We start from the raw sequence: 16074 nt of genomic DNA, 5'->3' as shown, positions 1-16074 counted from the left end.
GAATCAAAAACCCATCTGAACTTCACAACCACAAACTGACACCGTCCGCAGGCGTCTTATCGGGCACACAGCCTTACCCCCGAAGCTGAAGCCGCTCAAACTGTCCAAATGGACCAAGGGCGGGGCGATAACCAGCTGGTGACAATGCTGCTGACAGTGGCCCCTGGGGACGCTTCCCTTCACCTGGATCCCCCGACACTGCAGAATGCTCTGTCTCTCTTCACATAGTTTTAAATGATTCATATAAACGCCACAGGCTGGTTTGTGACTTGGTGAAAACACGGTCCCAATTTTATTTTGCATTTGATTAGTGTTAAACATCACTTCTTCGATAAAAAGTTACCAATATTTTTCACACACACCATCCCAGTACTGAAGAAAAAAGACGTAATATCCCATATTGCAAAAATACGTATTTTCAACGCCCCTAAAAACTCAGCTTTTCCTATGGGTAGAGGCATCCCGCACCCTCGGGCTCGCAGGAGACCTGACACTCCACAGGTGGGCTCCAGAGTTCACACCGCAGCTCGGCCACTCAGTGTGGCTTTGGGCAAGTTACTTAACCTCTCTGTGCCTCCTTTTTCATCTCTGCAAAACGCAGACACTACAGCAGAGCCCTCACTGGGTCGTGCACAGAAGAATGAGGCTGAGTGTTCTGCCCAGGACACGGCCCTCGGGATGCTATTTCCCAGGGCCTGCAAAGTACCAGGAACAAGTACTCATTATGCTCGCCAGGTTCCAACACAGAAGGTGAAGCTCCGAGCAGTGGGCGGCTTCTGGGCCAAGGTCACAAAGCCAGGGCTGGCCCAGCCAGGATGGAGATGCTCTCTGCACAACGCCAGCTCCGGCTGAATAAAAGGCACTGGGCCGTCCCCTAGCCTCTTAAGAATTAGAAACACTTTAGACATCTAAATAATTCAAGGGTAAGCTGGACATGTTTTGAACACCCGGGGCCTCCCTTCCGCCTGCCAGTCCCACTAGGCTCTCGAGCCCATGCTGGCAAATCGAAGAGCAGACAGCCTCGACTCTACTATCCACCCAGCACCTAATCACAGCTGCCTCCGAATGGGGTGCAGAAGGACAGCCAGCAGCCCTGGCAGTGCCCAGGAGGCCTGGCTCCATCCAGCAGAGGGTAGTGGTGTGCAGGGTCTGACTCCCAGCTTGTACTACAAACGGTTTGCATACGTGACATGAAAAACCGCTCCCGGTTATCCTAGTGTCCCCTTCCAGGCAGCACGACCGGCTGCAGGAGATGTGCATACTGGGGTCACGCCCCAGGTGAGGTGGGGTGCCTACAACAAGGGAACCCCGGTTTCTGCTTCAGCAGCCTTCGCCGTCCTCTAAGGCTTTCAGAGCCTGAATCCCTGAGTTCAGAGTCAAGGCCCATGATGCCCAGAGAGTATGAGTAAGAACTTGTGCTTCACAGACCAACAGAGGCCCATTTCCTCCCATTCTCCCCCAGGCTGGGGAGAGGAGCTGCCTGCCCAGGGCTCCTCTGCACCGCTTAGGGAATCCACACATTCCTAGAGTGGAATCTTGGAACCAGCTCCTAGCTTCGCTCATCCCTGGGAACAAAGGCTCTGCCTCAGTCTTGGGACTCGCCTTGTCCCCAAACATTTACAAGTCCAGATTCATGGTGAAGCATTCTTAAGTGAATTCTTAATGGGCAGCCTGAGAACAGAAGGCAGGTAAAACTTCCAGCTGAACCACATGACCAAAATCCAAAGAGTTGGGCAAGCAGCTTCCACAAAGCTGGACTGAGAGAGAGATCTCAGGGAGAGAGACCCCCCATGTGCAAGACCCGACCTGCCTCTCGCCACGCCAACGGCCTGCTCCCCAGAGACCAGCAGACAACACCCTCCCCCCCAGACCACATTTGCTGTTGCTCCAAGAGAGACCAGCAGAGCAGGCTTCCTGGGCTCCTGCGGGCAAACACCTCTTCCGAGTTCAAAACCAGCCGTACGATCTTTTCCGCTTCTAACACATCTTTCTGGCAAATTCAAATTTAACTCGACATTATTCCACAGGCTTACATTTCAACCCAACCGAATAAATATGCATTGCCGCTAACCGAAACATGCACGCTTATGAAATGTATCATCTTCTGCCATTTAATGCAGAAATCGGGAAAACGTGCAATTAAATATTCAAGTACAAATGGAGCAGAACTGAGGTCATAATTTCATGAAGTGGTGAATGCTTTACCCCCGCCCACCCAACACCACGTAACAGAAAGGGCTGTGCAAACGCAGGGACCTCCTCAGGGGGCTTTAGGCCTGGGCACTGAGACTACCTGCTAAAACGGAACTGCCTGAGAGTCCAGCCCCCCCCCACCCCCACCCCCACCCCCGGCTGCTTTCACACATTCCCTTCCTCCCTGACAAGAAGGCACTCCTTTCCTGGAATGTGCCAGCAGCAAGGGCGTACCTGGCACCAAGGGCAGTGCCATGATTCCTTTAACACGTTGCGTACGGATCACGAGAATCTTCGTTTTTTTCTGAGCCATGCGTTAAGGACAGATAACGAGAATTCTCGTTTTTACTGTTGACTCTTTTTACTTTGCATATTTTATTGAATTATTTGTGTTTCGTTAATAACAAAGGAAGCTGCTTTCTGCAGTATGACACCAGGAGGGATTACTAACATCATAGGTGAGTAAATCCTAAAAAATTCCATAGAAAAATAATAAATGACATGGAAGCATTTACGCTTTAAAGAGAAGAGTGCATTTTAAAGTAGTTTTCTTTTAAAAACCTGCTGGAACAAAGGGTATGAGGGATTTAAACCCCGCCGTACGCAATGTGTTAACTGAGGCACCTTAAATCGACCCCCCCCCCCCTCGCTCTTTAGGACACACTCTCTTCCAACATATTTTTATTTTGTGCATTTAGTAATTACAGGCCTATCTCGGAGAGACTGTGGGTTCGGCTCCAAACCACTGCAATAAAGTGAGGTGTCATCTTTTTGCCGGTGGAGGGTCTTGCCAACAATTTGTAAAAATAACACAACTGTTGTGAAGAGCAATAAAGCAAAGCCCAATAAAATGAGGTCTGCCTGTATCAATGCTACATTTATGCCTCTGTGATCAAGCTCGCACTGATATAATTACTATGACAAAATTCTTCTGTATTGCGTTAACACAGGCTTGTAATCACAGGAATGTTTTGAACGGCACTTTATGTACACTTTTGTCACAGAAAGTGTGAGAAGGATCAAGAAAAGACTTTCAGGGCCGGCCCGGTGGCTCAGGCGGTTGGAGCTCCATGCTCCTAACTCCGAAGGCTGCCGGTTCGATTCCCGCATGGGCCAGTGGGATTTCAACCACAAGGTTGCCAGTTCGATTCCCACATGGGCCAGTGGGCTCTCAACCACAAGGTTGCCGGTTCAACTCATCAACTCCTCGAGTCCCGCAAGGGATGGTGGGCTCCGCCCCCTGCAATTAAGATTGAACACGGTACCTTGAGCTGAGCTGCCTCCCGGATAGCTCAGTTGGTTGGAGCGTGTCCTCTCAACCACAAGGTTGTCAGTTCGACTCCCGCGAGGGATGGTGGGCTGTGTCCCCTGCAACTTGCAACTGCAACTGGACCTGGAGCTGAGCTGCGCCCTCCACAACTAAGACTGAAAGGAAACTTGACTTGGAAAAAAATTAAAAGTCCTGGAAGTACACACTGTTCCCCAATAAAGTCCTGTTACCCTTCCCCAATAAAAATCTTTAAAAAAAAAAAAGAAAAAAGAAAGAAAAGAAAAAGAAAAGACTTTCAAGTGTAAAAGCACTTGACATTAGAATAAAATTCCATGAGGGAAAATATAGAGCAAACACGGGAGAGTTCACAAAAAGGGAAACACATCCATGTTACAACATGGTTTCGGAAGGGTGATGGGGGCCCCAAATCATTAGAGTACTTCACACTGGAGACTTCTGAGAGCAAGTTACTTTAAATGTCCATATTTACAATATTCTAGAAATTACATCTTTTACAGCAATTTAAAATTAGCACAAAAATGTTTAGATGTCAACTTAAAACTGTGCCCAGTTTTTCAGTTATTGCACCGAGGATGAGCAAAAATGTCTGAAGGTCGCTGCTTTCGGGTAGTGCCTCTGAAACAGCATAATTTAATGGTCGCGATGGTGAGAGTGCTGCTTCCACCCACGCAGCAGGCGCTCCCCAAGTCGGTCTCCTCCACGAAGATGTCAAACCCCTGCCCTGAAAATAAGTCAGGGAAAATATTCCTTTCTCATTCCAAACCCAAAATCATACTTTGGGATAAATATGTTTCCCTAAAACGATGACTAAAACGTTGGCAACGAGGGGCTTATGTACTGTTTTCTGGCCTTGCTATGTCCATGCGGCTGCTTAACATTGTGCAATTTGTATGCAGAAGTGCAGCGACCACTGCCTCTGGACCAGCCCAGCCCTGCTCCAGCTCCTCCTCGTCATCTGCTTTAAGGGTTTGCTATGTATTCTGCACTCAGGACTTTCCTCTTTGAAATGGGAAGAATCTGATCACCAACCAAACCAACTGCCCCGTGATTCAAAGGTAAACCTCAGGAGAGACCCTCCAGCCAACTCCACAAGGTCGAATCAGCTACACACAGGACCCCAGGTGGAAGGCTTTTTCTGAATGCAGCAAAATAAAGGGCCTCTCGGGCATGGGTTCAGGAATGCAGTTCCCCTCACTGCCAGCAAAATCCTTCAACAGGTTTGGGAGGATGAAAACACCACTGACCCAGGGCTGCTCAAAACTTCCCTCACCTGGGACTGGGGCCAAGCAGAGGTGGGAGGGCAAGGCAGCTACACTCAGGAACGTTCAGGAACGTGGAAGGCTCTGCAAACCACTTCAGCTGTGAGAGGACCCCACGAGGGACCTCATTCCTGCACGTGGAGCTTAGTGCCCGGCATGTTGTGCGTCCTCGCCTGGGGGTCCCCACAGACTCTGTCTCAGGTTCCAAACTAGCCAAATAGAATTCAGAACCGTTCTCTCCAACTTGTTTCACTTCCCATAAGGTCTATCAAAAAACGAGAGCAGGCAGACCTTGTTTTATCACGCTTTGCAGATGCTGAGGGCAACGGCCCTCCCCCAGCACAAGGTTACAACTCCCCTCACTGCGGGGGTCATTCGGGAACGTACCAGCGGTATCTCCAGTGGTATCTCAGAGGTCTGCCTGTAGTGCACTTAACTCACAGGGGACCCTGCAGATGGGCCAGCTTCGGGCACCTACAACACTGTGGCTAAGGTCCACCACTGCACTGGAAGGGCCCCTGCAGGGCTGCAAGTTTAAAAGGAAAACCCTATTAGTGATATGAAAACAGTAAGTGGATTACACCATCGCCCTCGAAGTCTGCGGATGTTTTAATCTTCTTAAAATGCCTCCTCTAAAAGTCACTTGCCAGGGAAGCAAGTTCATAATACTGTTAGGCTCCCACTATATGTCTCCAGTGCCACCACTACCCAAATGGCAGTGGGCTGAAAATGACTATTGTGTAGACTGGCAAAGGCTGACTTTTAGAGCTTCCTTCCTGCACGTTAAAAAGGTCCATCATCCCTCAGTTCCCCAAAAGTACCTGATTTCACGAGGGCTTAACATTTGATACCTTAAAAAAAAAAATGAAATGAAACGAAATGAAAAAGGCCACTGGAAGCACATTTAGAAGTTCCACGTCTAAAAAGATCCTTGTTCATTGATTTTGGTGGGGTAATTAAGCTAATCCAAACAAGGGGACCTTGTCTGGGCACTGTGGGGGAGGGGCAGCGGGCTGGCCTGGGCCTGGAGCCCCCTGTACAGCAGGGGTAGGGCTGCAGGAGTCCTCTCCCACCCCCTTCCTTTCTATGTGGCTGCTCTTCTCCTGGGCGGCCTTTTCCTTCCCTCTGGTCAGATTTCCACTCAGCAAAGCTGAAATGCTCTCACGTTTCCTGGCCTGGAGTCAAGCCATCCACCTAACGGTGTTTCGCTGAGCACACCTTCATCAGCGCAATCATGTAGTGAGCACAAAACCTGGGGAACCCGTCCCGTCCTCAGCAGGAACACGGCTTCCAGCACATTCCAGCCCCACAAATTACAGGCACGGCTCTGCCAGGGGTGTTCCCGAGGAGGGCACTGGCAATTTGGGGTTGTCTGCCACCTACAGCGCTCGCCAGTCACCCTCACTCCGTGCCAGCCCGCGAGGCGGTGAGTCACGAACCACCCCTGCTGGCTGCACAGGGCTGGGCTTCGGGGCCTCAGGACGAGCAGGAGAGGGCGGAGGGCACAGACGGGTGACAGGGACATCGGGCACCACAGTCAGAGAATGGCACCACGAACCAGACCCCAGCAGTGCCCTCCACTGTCCTCCCCAGCGTCCCTGACAACATAGATAAAACCAACCCAACACCAAGCAACCTAAACGCTGGCTGCTTTCCTCCACTGGGGACGCGGGCGCCACCGCTGCCGCAGCCCCCCCCACCTCGCCTGCAGACTTGCAGGGTGGGACCTCCGGCTCAGAGAGGGAGGGAAGGGTCTCGGTCCCAGGCTCCTCCCGCCCCTCTCCACGTCCCCCCCTCCTCCAGTGAGCAAAGTTAGATGGCAGAGAGAGCCCGGGATGTTAAAAGCCGCAGGCCACCTTGGAGCTCACCCAGTCCAATCTCTGCTCAGCTTTCACGCTGCGACAGGGACCACGGCTGCAGCAAGGGGAGCAGGCAACTCGCACTGGCCCTGGGAGCAGGCCCTGCGCAGCCTCCCCAGGGGGACACCCGCCCACACCTACCACCACTAAATACCTAATATGCATTTCAAATGCATCACAAATGATCCACTTCTTTCCTGTACAGCTGCTGCCTACAAAAACAATTAGCCAGAATGGGACTGAAATACTTGATTTTTAAGACAACCTATTTCCCCACCTTCTCACCAGAAAACACTTGAGTTCTTTATCAAGCCTGGGTCATTCCACCTGGGGCCTGCATAGCTCCAGGCCACAATCGCTGCCTCTCCCCATCTTCCAGTGGATTCTACAAAATCTCTCCCAAGCATTAAATAAACTCTTACTCTTTAATACACAGTTCAGATCTAGCAGGAAATTATTCACATTTTTAAAGGAGGCTAGGGGCTACTGTTTCTGATGCCCAACCGTTTGTTATACTTCTTAATCAGTAAACCAACCCTCCAGCTTTTTTCCTTCCTTTTTTCCTACAAGCACAAAACAAAAAGATGCAAGATTCCCTCACACCCTACCTGTCGGCCCATGACAGGAGGGTGGGGGGCACCCGTCACAGAGAAGGAACGTGCAGGTCACACTCATGAAGCTGGGAAGAGAGACCTGGGTTTTCCCAGTAGAAACAGGCTTTGATTCTGACAATCATTTGACCCCACAATTGCTTCCATCACTCATCTTCTAAAACCTCCTCCCTTTCCAGGCCCCAGGCGAGGAAATGCCCCAATAACCAGAAGCTACAAGTCCCCTTTTGCTGGAGTCTGCTGAAGTATCAAACAAACAAACAAAAAATCTCACATTCCCTAGGAGATCAAATGCCCCTTCCAACTCCTCCCTAACCACTCCCCACCCCCCACCTTCTAGAAACATTATGAAGAGTTACCAAGAGGCTCTGCTTTTTTCAATCCCCTCCACCACCACCACCCCCTCCCCTCCCAGCATTTTGATATGCCTCCCCTGGAAACGCCCTCAACTGGAAGGTGCTCCCTGAGAACTCAATCAAAAGCAATGCACCGTGGGGAAGAACGGGTTAAGCCCAAGAGCTCTAGGTCCAGGCAGCTCGGGAAAAGGAAAGTGGTGCTGAGATGCAGAGAAATGTGAGGGACTTCTGCGGGAATGCACTGGCCCTCTCCCTCTGGGACAAGCTCGGCCACAGGAAATAAAGGTGTCTTCAACATCGCAGATAAGCCAGCAACACAGGGGCACAGCCCAGGGGGCAGCCAGGACTCAGGTGCGGGACACTGGCTAGGCGTGCAGAGCGCGCGGGTGCGGGGGCAGGAGGGAGGGAGGAAGACGTCCGTCGGGAGGAGACCCAGGCGGAGGGGCAGAGGCTCAACTCCCCGAAGTTGGCGATGTCAGGCCGAGAAGGCAGGGCAAGGTCGGGGCCACAGGAGGGAGGCGCCGGGCTTCTCTGGGGGCAGAGTAACTAGAGGAAACAGGGGGTGGGGACGCCGAGGGGTGCGACGGGAGGCAGGGTCCACGGGAAGGGTACACCCCGCGGTAGGGGCCCGGGATGCTCCAGGAGGCCACTAGAACGGGGACAAGGTGGGGCAGGTGCAGCCCGGAGAAGAAGGAGGGGGGCTAAGGAGGGGGGCGGGTGTCCCGGCGGGAGGCGGCGTCCGGCCGGGGCTTGTGGGTCCCCTCCCCTGGGAAGAGATGCCGTGAGCGGGATCCGGAGCTCGAGGCCGCGGCCGCGCGGGGGTGGGGGTGGGGATGCGGCAGGTGCCGGCCGCCCAGGTGCCGGGCCTGAACCAGGGGGCAGCCGCTCACCTGTCTCCTCCCGCCGGGGCGGCGGGGCGGCCGGGCCGGGCGGGGGGCGGCGGGGGCGCGGAGCCCCGGGCGCTCGGGAGCGGCGACCGGGTGTGCGGTGGGGCCCGGCGGCGGCTGCTCCTCGGCCTGCCGGCCGGGTGGTCAGGCAACGAGCGACGCGGGCGCGAAGGGAGCGCTGCGAGGCTGCGGCCGGCGCGCTGGGACAACGCCGCTTTATCGGGTCGGAAACAGCCGCCGCGCGCCGCTTCCGCTGACGCAGCGCGGGCCTGAGCTCATGACTATGCAGCAGCCACCACGGGAGGCCGAGGCGGGGCCTGGGCTGCCAGTGCCCATTGGTCACCTAGGTCTCCGCCCACCGCGACGCCCCGCCCCGCCGGCCGCGGCCCCGCCCCGGGTTAGCCCCGCCCCCGCGGCCCACCTCCTCCTCCCCCGAGCGGCGTCCGCGCGCCCCCAGCCCAGGCTCCTCCCGGCCTGAGCACCCGCCCCTCCCCTCGAGCCCTGACCCCGGAATCCCGCCCAGTCCCTCTTCGTAGCCGCGGAAGGGAGAACCCTGAAGCCCTCGCCCCTCCCTTGCTCACCTCGCTCCCTCCTTCTCCCCAAATGCCCTCCTTGCTGAGGGGCCCGGACAGCCTCGACCACCCCACCAGACTAGACCCTCTACAAACACCCTCTTCTCATCACCATCACCACCACTCCCGGTCCCCAGGTGCCGCCGCAGACACCCCTGGTCTCCCTCCTCAAACCCCCTACCTCCCTCCGGGCCATCTCCCTCTCCCTACACCCCTCCCACCCCCCACCCCACCCCACCCCACCCCCGCGCATTGCGGGCGGAACCCCCTCCCCGCGCTAACAGCGGAGAGCGCGCTGGAGAGCTGAGCGGGGACCCGGACCCAGAGCCTCCCACTCGCTGCCTGACCCATGCCAGGGGCACCGATCCAGTGTCACCTCACAAGTAGATTGGCTATGATTCCTAGGATGGGGCTGCTGGGAACTCAGGAGGAGAAGGTGCGGAGAGGCAGCTTGACAGAGAAATAGATGATATAATGCGCTGAGATCAGACAACCCTTTACTCTGCCAGGGTTTAAGTGGCTTCGGACAAATTGCTTCACCTCTCAAAACCTGAGTGTCCTCATTTGTAACATTATCTCATCAGGTTGTTGAAGGGATTTAGAAATAAAGGGTGCATGGCACAGCCTCCAGAGCAGTTAAAATGGGAAAATCTGACAATATCAAGTGTTGGCAGAGAAGTGGAGCAACTGGAACTCTCACACATTGCTGGTGGGGACGGGAAGTGATGCAGCCACCCTAGAAAGCTGTTTAAACCCCGTGACTTAGCAATTTCCTTCCCTGATGCTCATCTTATATGGTCACATTTCTGTTCATACCAGCACTGTCTGTAATAACCCCAAATTGGAAACGTCCCAAAATGCCCATCAACCGTAGAACGGATACATAAATTGTGACATTCATGCAATAGAATGACAGCAAGGATGACGCATAATATACAACTACACACAACAATACGGATGACGCTCATAAATGATTATGAGAGGGAATAAAAAAGCCAGACCCTAAACCATGTAGGATTCCATGCATATAAAGCGGTAAAAATGTACTCGTACATACGAGTATATGAGTACATTAAAAACCAAAGCAGCACGTGACACGTCGTGGGTGCTCATGATTGTCTACCCTGTTGGGTGTTTTGCTCCTGTGGCCAGAGGATGGAAGCAGAGGCAGTCCCTTCCAGCTGTGCTGTGTGCCAACTGCATGACCTTGGGCACCTGACGACCCTTCTGAGTTCTCATCTGAAAATGAGCCTTCTAATAACAGCTAACTCACAAGTGGTTCTGAAGGTTAAATAATGCTTTCCTAAAAGACTGATACAGTAAGGATCACAGAGACGGGACTTAATAACTTTATTCAATAAACACTAAACATTGGGATTTATTGAATCTTCTTCATTTTCATTCATTCAGCAACCAACTACTGAGTGCCTACTGTATGCCACATACTGTGCCCGGTGCTAGGGCTGGAGCTGGCAAAAGATCCGCTCCCTGTCCTGAAGGATACATAGTGGAATGGGAAATGCACATAGCTAAGGGAAGGCTCACTAGCCATCCTGGCCACGGTGCCCAGCATAGGATCTGACGCACAGTAGGTGCTCCATAAGCGCTTCTGGAACAGTAAATGAATGCATATATGAAAGTGTGTGCATATGCTTTCATGTGAATGAAATTTGAAGGCAGTTTCTAAGCCTGAGATGTGGAAACATCAGATTAATTTACTTCTATAACCTGAAGTTTGACACAGAGATTGGACAGAGAGCAAAGTTAGGAAAAGCATGGCCCAATGTGCCTGCGCCCAAAACTGCACGTGTGGAGTGACTTTCCCCTGGGCTAGAAAGGGAAGTGCGCGGAACTGGATCAACTCGATGACTCAGGTTTCACTGTGATTAAAAACAATAAAGCTGCTCATTAACTGAGGGCCTACTTAGTGCCAGGCCCTTTCCGTTCTTTGCCAGATCTCTTTAGGGGCCGGAGGAGTGGGGTGGGGGGGAAGAGAGCCCAGAAGCTGAGACAATGTTCCAGCTGGACACTTCCATAGTGGACTCCTTCTCTGCTCGTTTGCAAATCTCTCCGTGTTTTTTTTTAAAGCAACAAGCACTTTTTAAAACAAACTGTTGCCAAACCCCAATCTGTCCATTAGTATGTTCATTTATCACTAGAAGGGTCAGAGCACCTGCTCTGAGCCACGTACACACACACACACACACACACACACACACACACACTCATGTTTTCAGGGCGCTGAGTTCCAGCTGTGTCTACCTGACAGCTGCCCTCCCTCCTCTCTCCCTGTGTCCCTGTGAGCCCATCTCAGGTGTGGTGGAGAAAGCAGAGGACACAGGGGCAGAATTCCAGCTGTGCCACTTCCCACTGGGTGACCTTAGGAGCAATACCTAATTTCTGTGAGCTCCAGGTGGGCTCATAGCCCACAGGTTCCAGATCTGAAGCAAGTCCAAATCCCCCAATTGCCCATGGTGTCACCCAAGACCCTGGAGAACAAGGCTTGCTCAGGTGTCCTGGGCAGTGAGGGGCTGTCAGCAGCCTCCGCCCCAAAGGGGGGCAAATCCACAGTGTGACCTCCAGGTGCTTGAATTGCCAAGAGAGTAGCAGGCTACCTGAGGTCACGTAACATTCCAGGGTCACGAAGCTACTTGGGGTCATACTGCTTCTTGGGGTCACAAGTCCTATGGCCACTTGAAGGGGTCATATGACTATCTGGGGTCACATGGCTACCTGGAGTCACCCAATTGCCTAGGGTCATACAATTGCCAGGAGTCCTATGGCTACCCGGTCATAGGGTGACCCAGGGTCACATGACCATTGGAGTTGGCACAGTTACCTAGGTCATATAGACACCTGGGGTCCAGGTGTGTCTCCTTCGCAGTGGGGGCTCCTTCCAGGCCATTCCACTGCCTCTGTGTCCTGGTGTGCCCCACGCCCTCCCGAGCCGTAGTTCCTCATCTGCGAGGTGGACAGAACACGTGTGTTTAGAGCACGGGGCTGTGGTGAGGAGCACGAGAGGAAAGGCTTGTACGGGGCCCACCCAGCACAGAGCTGGTGCTCAGTAAACAGCTGCGATGCCAGGAAGCCCAGCTGTGGCCGAGGGGGCAGCACTCACCCTCCCAGCCTAGGCAGACCCAGTAGATTCCCCAGGAGGGAGCTGAGCAGGTTTTCACCGGGAAGGGGTTGCTTTTTGGCCTGGGTGCCACGTGAGGCAGCAGCTGTTCCATGCTGGTGCTGGGGAGGGAAGTGGGCTGAGGCCAGAAGCACAGGTGGCAGCTACTGCCATCCTGTAATCCCTAAGACCTCATGGTCCTTCTCTCCTCCCCTCCCCTGTCTCTCCAAGACCTTTGGGTGCCTTTGAACAAATGTCTGCCTTTCCCTCTGCCCTTATCCCTCACAGTGTTTGCTTCATAAAGAGTGGGCAGTGCCCAGCCCCAAAGGAGTCCATTGCTGCTGAGGCTTCGTGTGGTCTAGTGTCACAGGGAGGAGATTTACTTGGGGATGGTGGGGCCCTATGAGAGTTCTCAGAGCCCTACAGCAGGCATGACTCATGCATGCCATGGCTGCAACACCAGCCTCTCAGCCCCTTTCTGACCTGCACCTGAAGAATGACTGGTGGCAGGGCTTCCTCCTAACAGAATCCCATGTCCGGGACCTGTTGCTGCAGGAGCCCCCAAATGTGGGGCAGCCAGCTCACTGGCAGAAAGGAGCACTGGTGCCCAGGGACTCAGGAGTCCTGGCATGGGGACGGCATAGGCACCAGACTGCCTGTGTTCCAGTCCCAGCTCTACCCCTTCTGCACCAGCTGTGCACTGGCCCCCACACTCAGGAGGACCCCACGCTTGGTTTCCTGCTCTGCTATTGCCATTTTGCAATCCCTAATAACTTGTGAACAAGGGACCCGATTCTTCATTTTACACTGGGCCTAAAAATGATGCAGCCAGTCCTGGCTGTGAACCAGTCTCTTTGCTTCTCTGTACCTTAGTGTTCTCATCTGTAAAATGGGTGCACAGGTTCAGAGCTTATGCTTGTCACTTGGACTCACAAGCCCAGGAAAGATAAAGGACAATTGCCATGGAACTGAACACCAACACGGGTTCCGCCTGATCCAGTCGCCTCACGTCCATAGCAGCCTTGTGCTTGGCGGACGGGTGTCCACATGTGCCAAAAGAAATGGAGGAGTAGAGAGCTTTGGTGGGAGGCCCCACGTCATGCAGTGGGTACACGGCTGAGCTAGGATTTGAACCCAGGCCGCCTGGCTCTGAGTCCTTGTACCCTCTGCCCAAGGTCACGGGGCTCGTAAGGAGCTCCCAGACTGTTTGAGTCGGGAGCTGCCGCATCCACTTGGCATCTCAAGTCCAGTTGTCAGGATGGTGAGGGAAGGAGGGTCAGGGCCCCTTCAGCTCAGCCAGCCGGTAAACCAAATGACCAGGGTGACCTGGAGAAGAGGTGGGGAGCCAGCCGCCCACGGCAGATGGCAGGATAAGGCATCAGGCAGCACTTCTCAGAATGAAGGATGAAGGCAGGTGATGTGCGGGGCCACCCCACCCAGGGCCCCTGGCACAGACCACACCTGCTGAAGTCGACAAAGGCAGGGCGGGCCTCAGGGGTGCTCTGGCCAGATCATGGTCCCAACCAGGTACCCATATCCATCTCCCAGGCCCACCCCTGCTTGTCCGGCAGCCCTCTTAGCCCTCTGGGTCGACTATCTCCTTCTGCCTTTGCTCACACTGTTCCTCCTGTGAGCAGTCCCCTCCCTCCACCTTGGGTCTGCCTGTCCCTTGTGTGCCTTCTCCAGGAAGCCCTTCCAGACCACCCAGCACATGGCAGTTCCTGTCTCCCCCAGCATGTGGCAAAAATAAATCTGGGCTTTGATGATGCCCTCAGTCACCATTTACAGAGCAAGCTCTATTTTACAAGGCACTTTTCTTGTCCACAGTCTCATTGGAACCTCACAGGAACCCTATTGGGTCAAATAGTTCTTGTGCTCCTTTTGCAGATGGGGACCCAAGAGGTGAGGAAAGGGCCTGAGCTCATGTGGGGGTATAATCGCACCAAAGGTTAACATTTCCTGAGACCTCCCTAGATACCAAAGGCTGGCCTACATGATTTTCATTCATTCGTTCATTCATTCATTCATTCATTCATTCAACCTACTCTGTGCCAGGCACTGTCATAGATGCTGTGGAACTAGCGGTGAAACTAGACCAACATCTCCTCCTTCCGGAATCTGCATCCTCGTGGGGAGACAGACAATGAACAAGTAACACGGTAAGTTAGGTGCTGTGCCGATGCAGGGATGGGAGCAAGTCCCTTGTATGCCTTCCTCCAGTGCAGGGGGTCAGGCAAGGTCCCTTGTAAAGGGGACTTTGAGGAAAGTCCTGAAGGAGGGACAAGCAGCCCAAAGCCGTCCACCTCAGGAGCTAGCCAGGTCTCCCACTGGGGTGTAGTCCTGGCCCCTCATAGCAGCTCTCCCAGCCTGTCTGCCTGGTCCTTGCCTCAGCAACGGCCACCTCTCCTGCGACCCTCTCAGATAAGCAGAGTGGGCCCCTCCCGTCTCCTTGGTCTCTGGGTCCCGGGCTCTGGGGCTGCGCCTGGCACACGTCCACAGCCAGAGAACCACAAAGGACCAGCGAGAGAAAGAATGTGTGAGCAGGTGGCAGGTCCTGGCCCTGCTCACAGACGCCCCTTGTCTGGGGTGCCAGGGTTAGAGGTGTCTTTGGGGAAGTCTCCCCCTCCCTAGGTCACACAAGAAACGGTGCCCCCTTAGCTACTAGCCAAAATGGGGTTGCGTCCTGGTTCTGCAGCTCTCTGTGCATTCACACGTTCATTCAGCAAATAGTACAAATCATCTAGGTGGTGCCAGGGGCTCACTGAGCCTGTGCGACGCAAACAGACTAAGTCCTTGGTCTCAAGGCGCGTACACTCTAGTGCGGAGAAATAGCAACAAATACATAATAGGAGCCCAGGGTTATAAACAGCACTGAGAAAAAGGAAATTGAGGATGGGGGGGGGGGGCAGGAGGGGTGCTGCCGTCCATAAGAGGTGGCCAGGAAGGCCTCCCACGCGGGTGTTGCGGGCATCCAGAGGGTCTGGGCAATGGAGGGACACATTGAACTTACTGTGTTAAAGGGTCTGGAGAATGACTGCAGAGCAGAGGCAGAGCAGAGGCAGAGCAGAGACCACGGGTGCTTCTGTGACAGTGCGAGGGGGTGGGGGGGAGCTGATGTGACGATGGCCAGGAGCAGTGGCGGGATTCTGGATAAACTGAAGGCACAGGATTGATTGCTGGATGGGCTGTGGGACGCAAGCGCAGAGTCATTACTAGCCATGAAAGCTTGTCTAAGCCTCCTTTAGGCTCAGTTTTCTCACCTATAAAATGGGATGCTGGGAACTCACAGCCCAGGCTCCGGAAAGTGTGGGAGTAGAGGCAGCCCTCATTCATTCAATGAAGCCTGACTGAGGCCCAATTGATGCTGGGGACACGATAGGCGCTTCACAAACAGTGGTTTCTTTAAAAAAAAAAAAAAAAAAAAAAAAAAGAGGTGGGAGTGGGCTGAACCCAAAAGCAATGAAGTGCTGATAATGGGATTGCGGTCCCATTGTGATGGGTGGAGGTGGGTCATTCTGGACCAAGGGTGGTCACCCTGTTAGGTGGCTGCCTGCAGCAGGGTCCATATTGTCTGACCTGGAGGTGGGACAGCCCAAGAGAAGTTGCTGGGGGCAACTGGAGTCCAGAGCCAAGAACAGGCCGGCTGCAGAAAGCTGACCCCATTTCCCCAGGCGGTGGTGCTGGTGGTGCCAGGAGGCCTGCGTTCCGTGGTGTTGACTGAGCTCCTCTGGCTCCAAGGAGCTCGGAGTGTCGGAGCCAGGGTCATCCCCTTGACAGCACACTGGGAGGCAGGGTGGCTGGGCTGACGCCACTCTGGGCCAGCTGGGAAGGGCGGAGGGACTGCAGGCGGCCTGGCATGAGAAGACTGGGCGGGTCATTTCCTCCTTAATGTGCAGTCCTGGGAACCAGCCCCAGGCCCACCTCCGATGGT

General features: G+C 54.1%; 1 protein-coding gene across 2 annotated transcripts in view; it reads right to left on the bottom strand.

Annotated features, from left to right (window-relative positions):
- SLC45A4 (solute carrier family 45 member 4) overlaps positions 1 to 8598 on the bottom strand; it is a 69230-nt gene extending 60632 nt beyond the window's left edge. Inside the window, exon 1 of one of the 2 annotated variants that reach the window (XM_074317023.2) lies at positions 8460 to 8598. The gene's annotated coding sequence lies outside the window, so the exon portion shown is untranslated. The remainder of the gene's footprint in view (positions 1 to 8459) is intronic. The other variant, XM_074317026.2, reaches the window with a different exon arrangement.
- Between the last annotated feature and the right edge of the window lie 7476 nt (positions 8599 to 16074).

This window comes from Rhinolophus sinicus, chromosome 6, assembly GCF_057876585.1.
Source record: "Rhinolophus sinicus isolate RSI-liver-muscle chromosome 6, RSI-T2T, whole genome shotgun sequence".
NCBI lineage: Eukaryota > Metazoa > Chordata > Mammalia > Chiroptera > Rhinolophidae > Rhinolophus > Rhinolophus sinicus.
The sequence above is the reverse complement of the archived record's forward strand: the minus strand, read 5'-3'. Positions and strand labels throughout refer to the sequence as shown.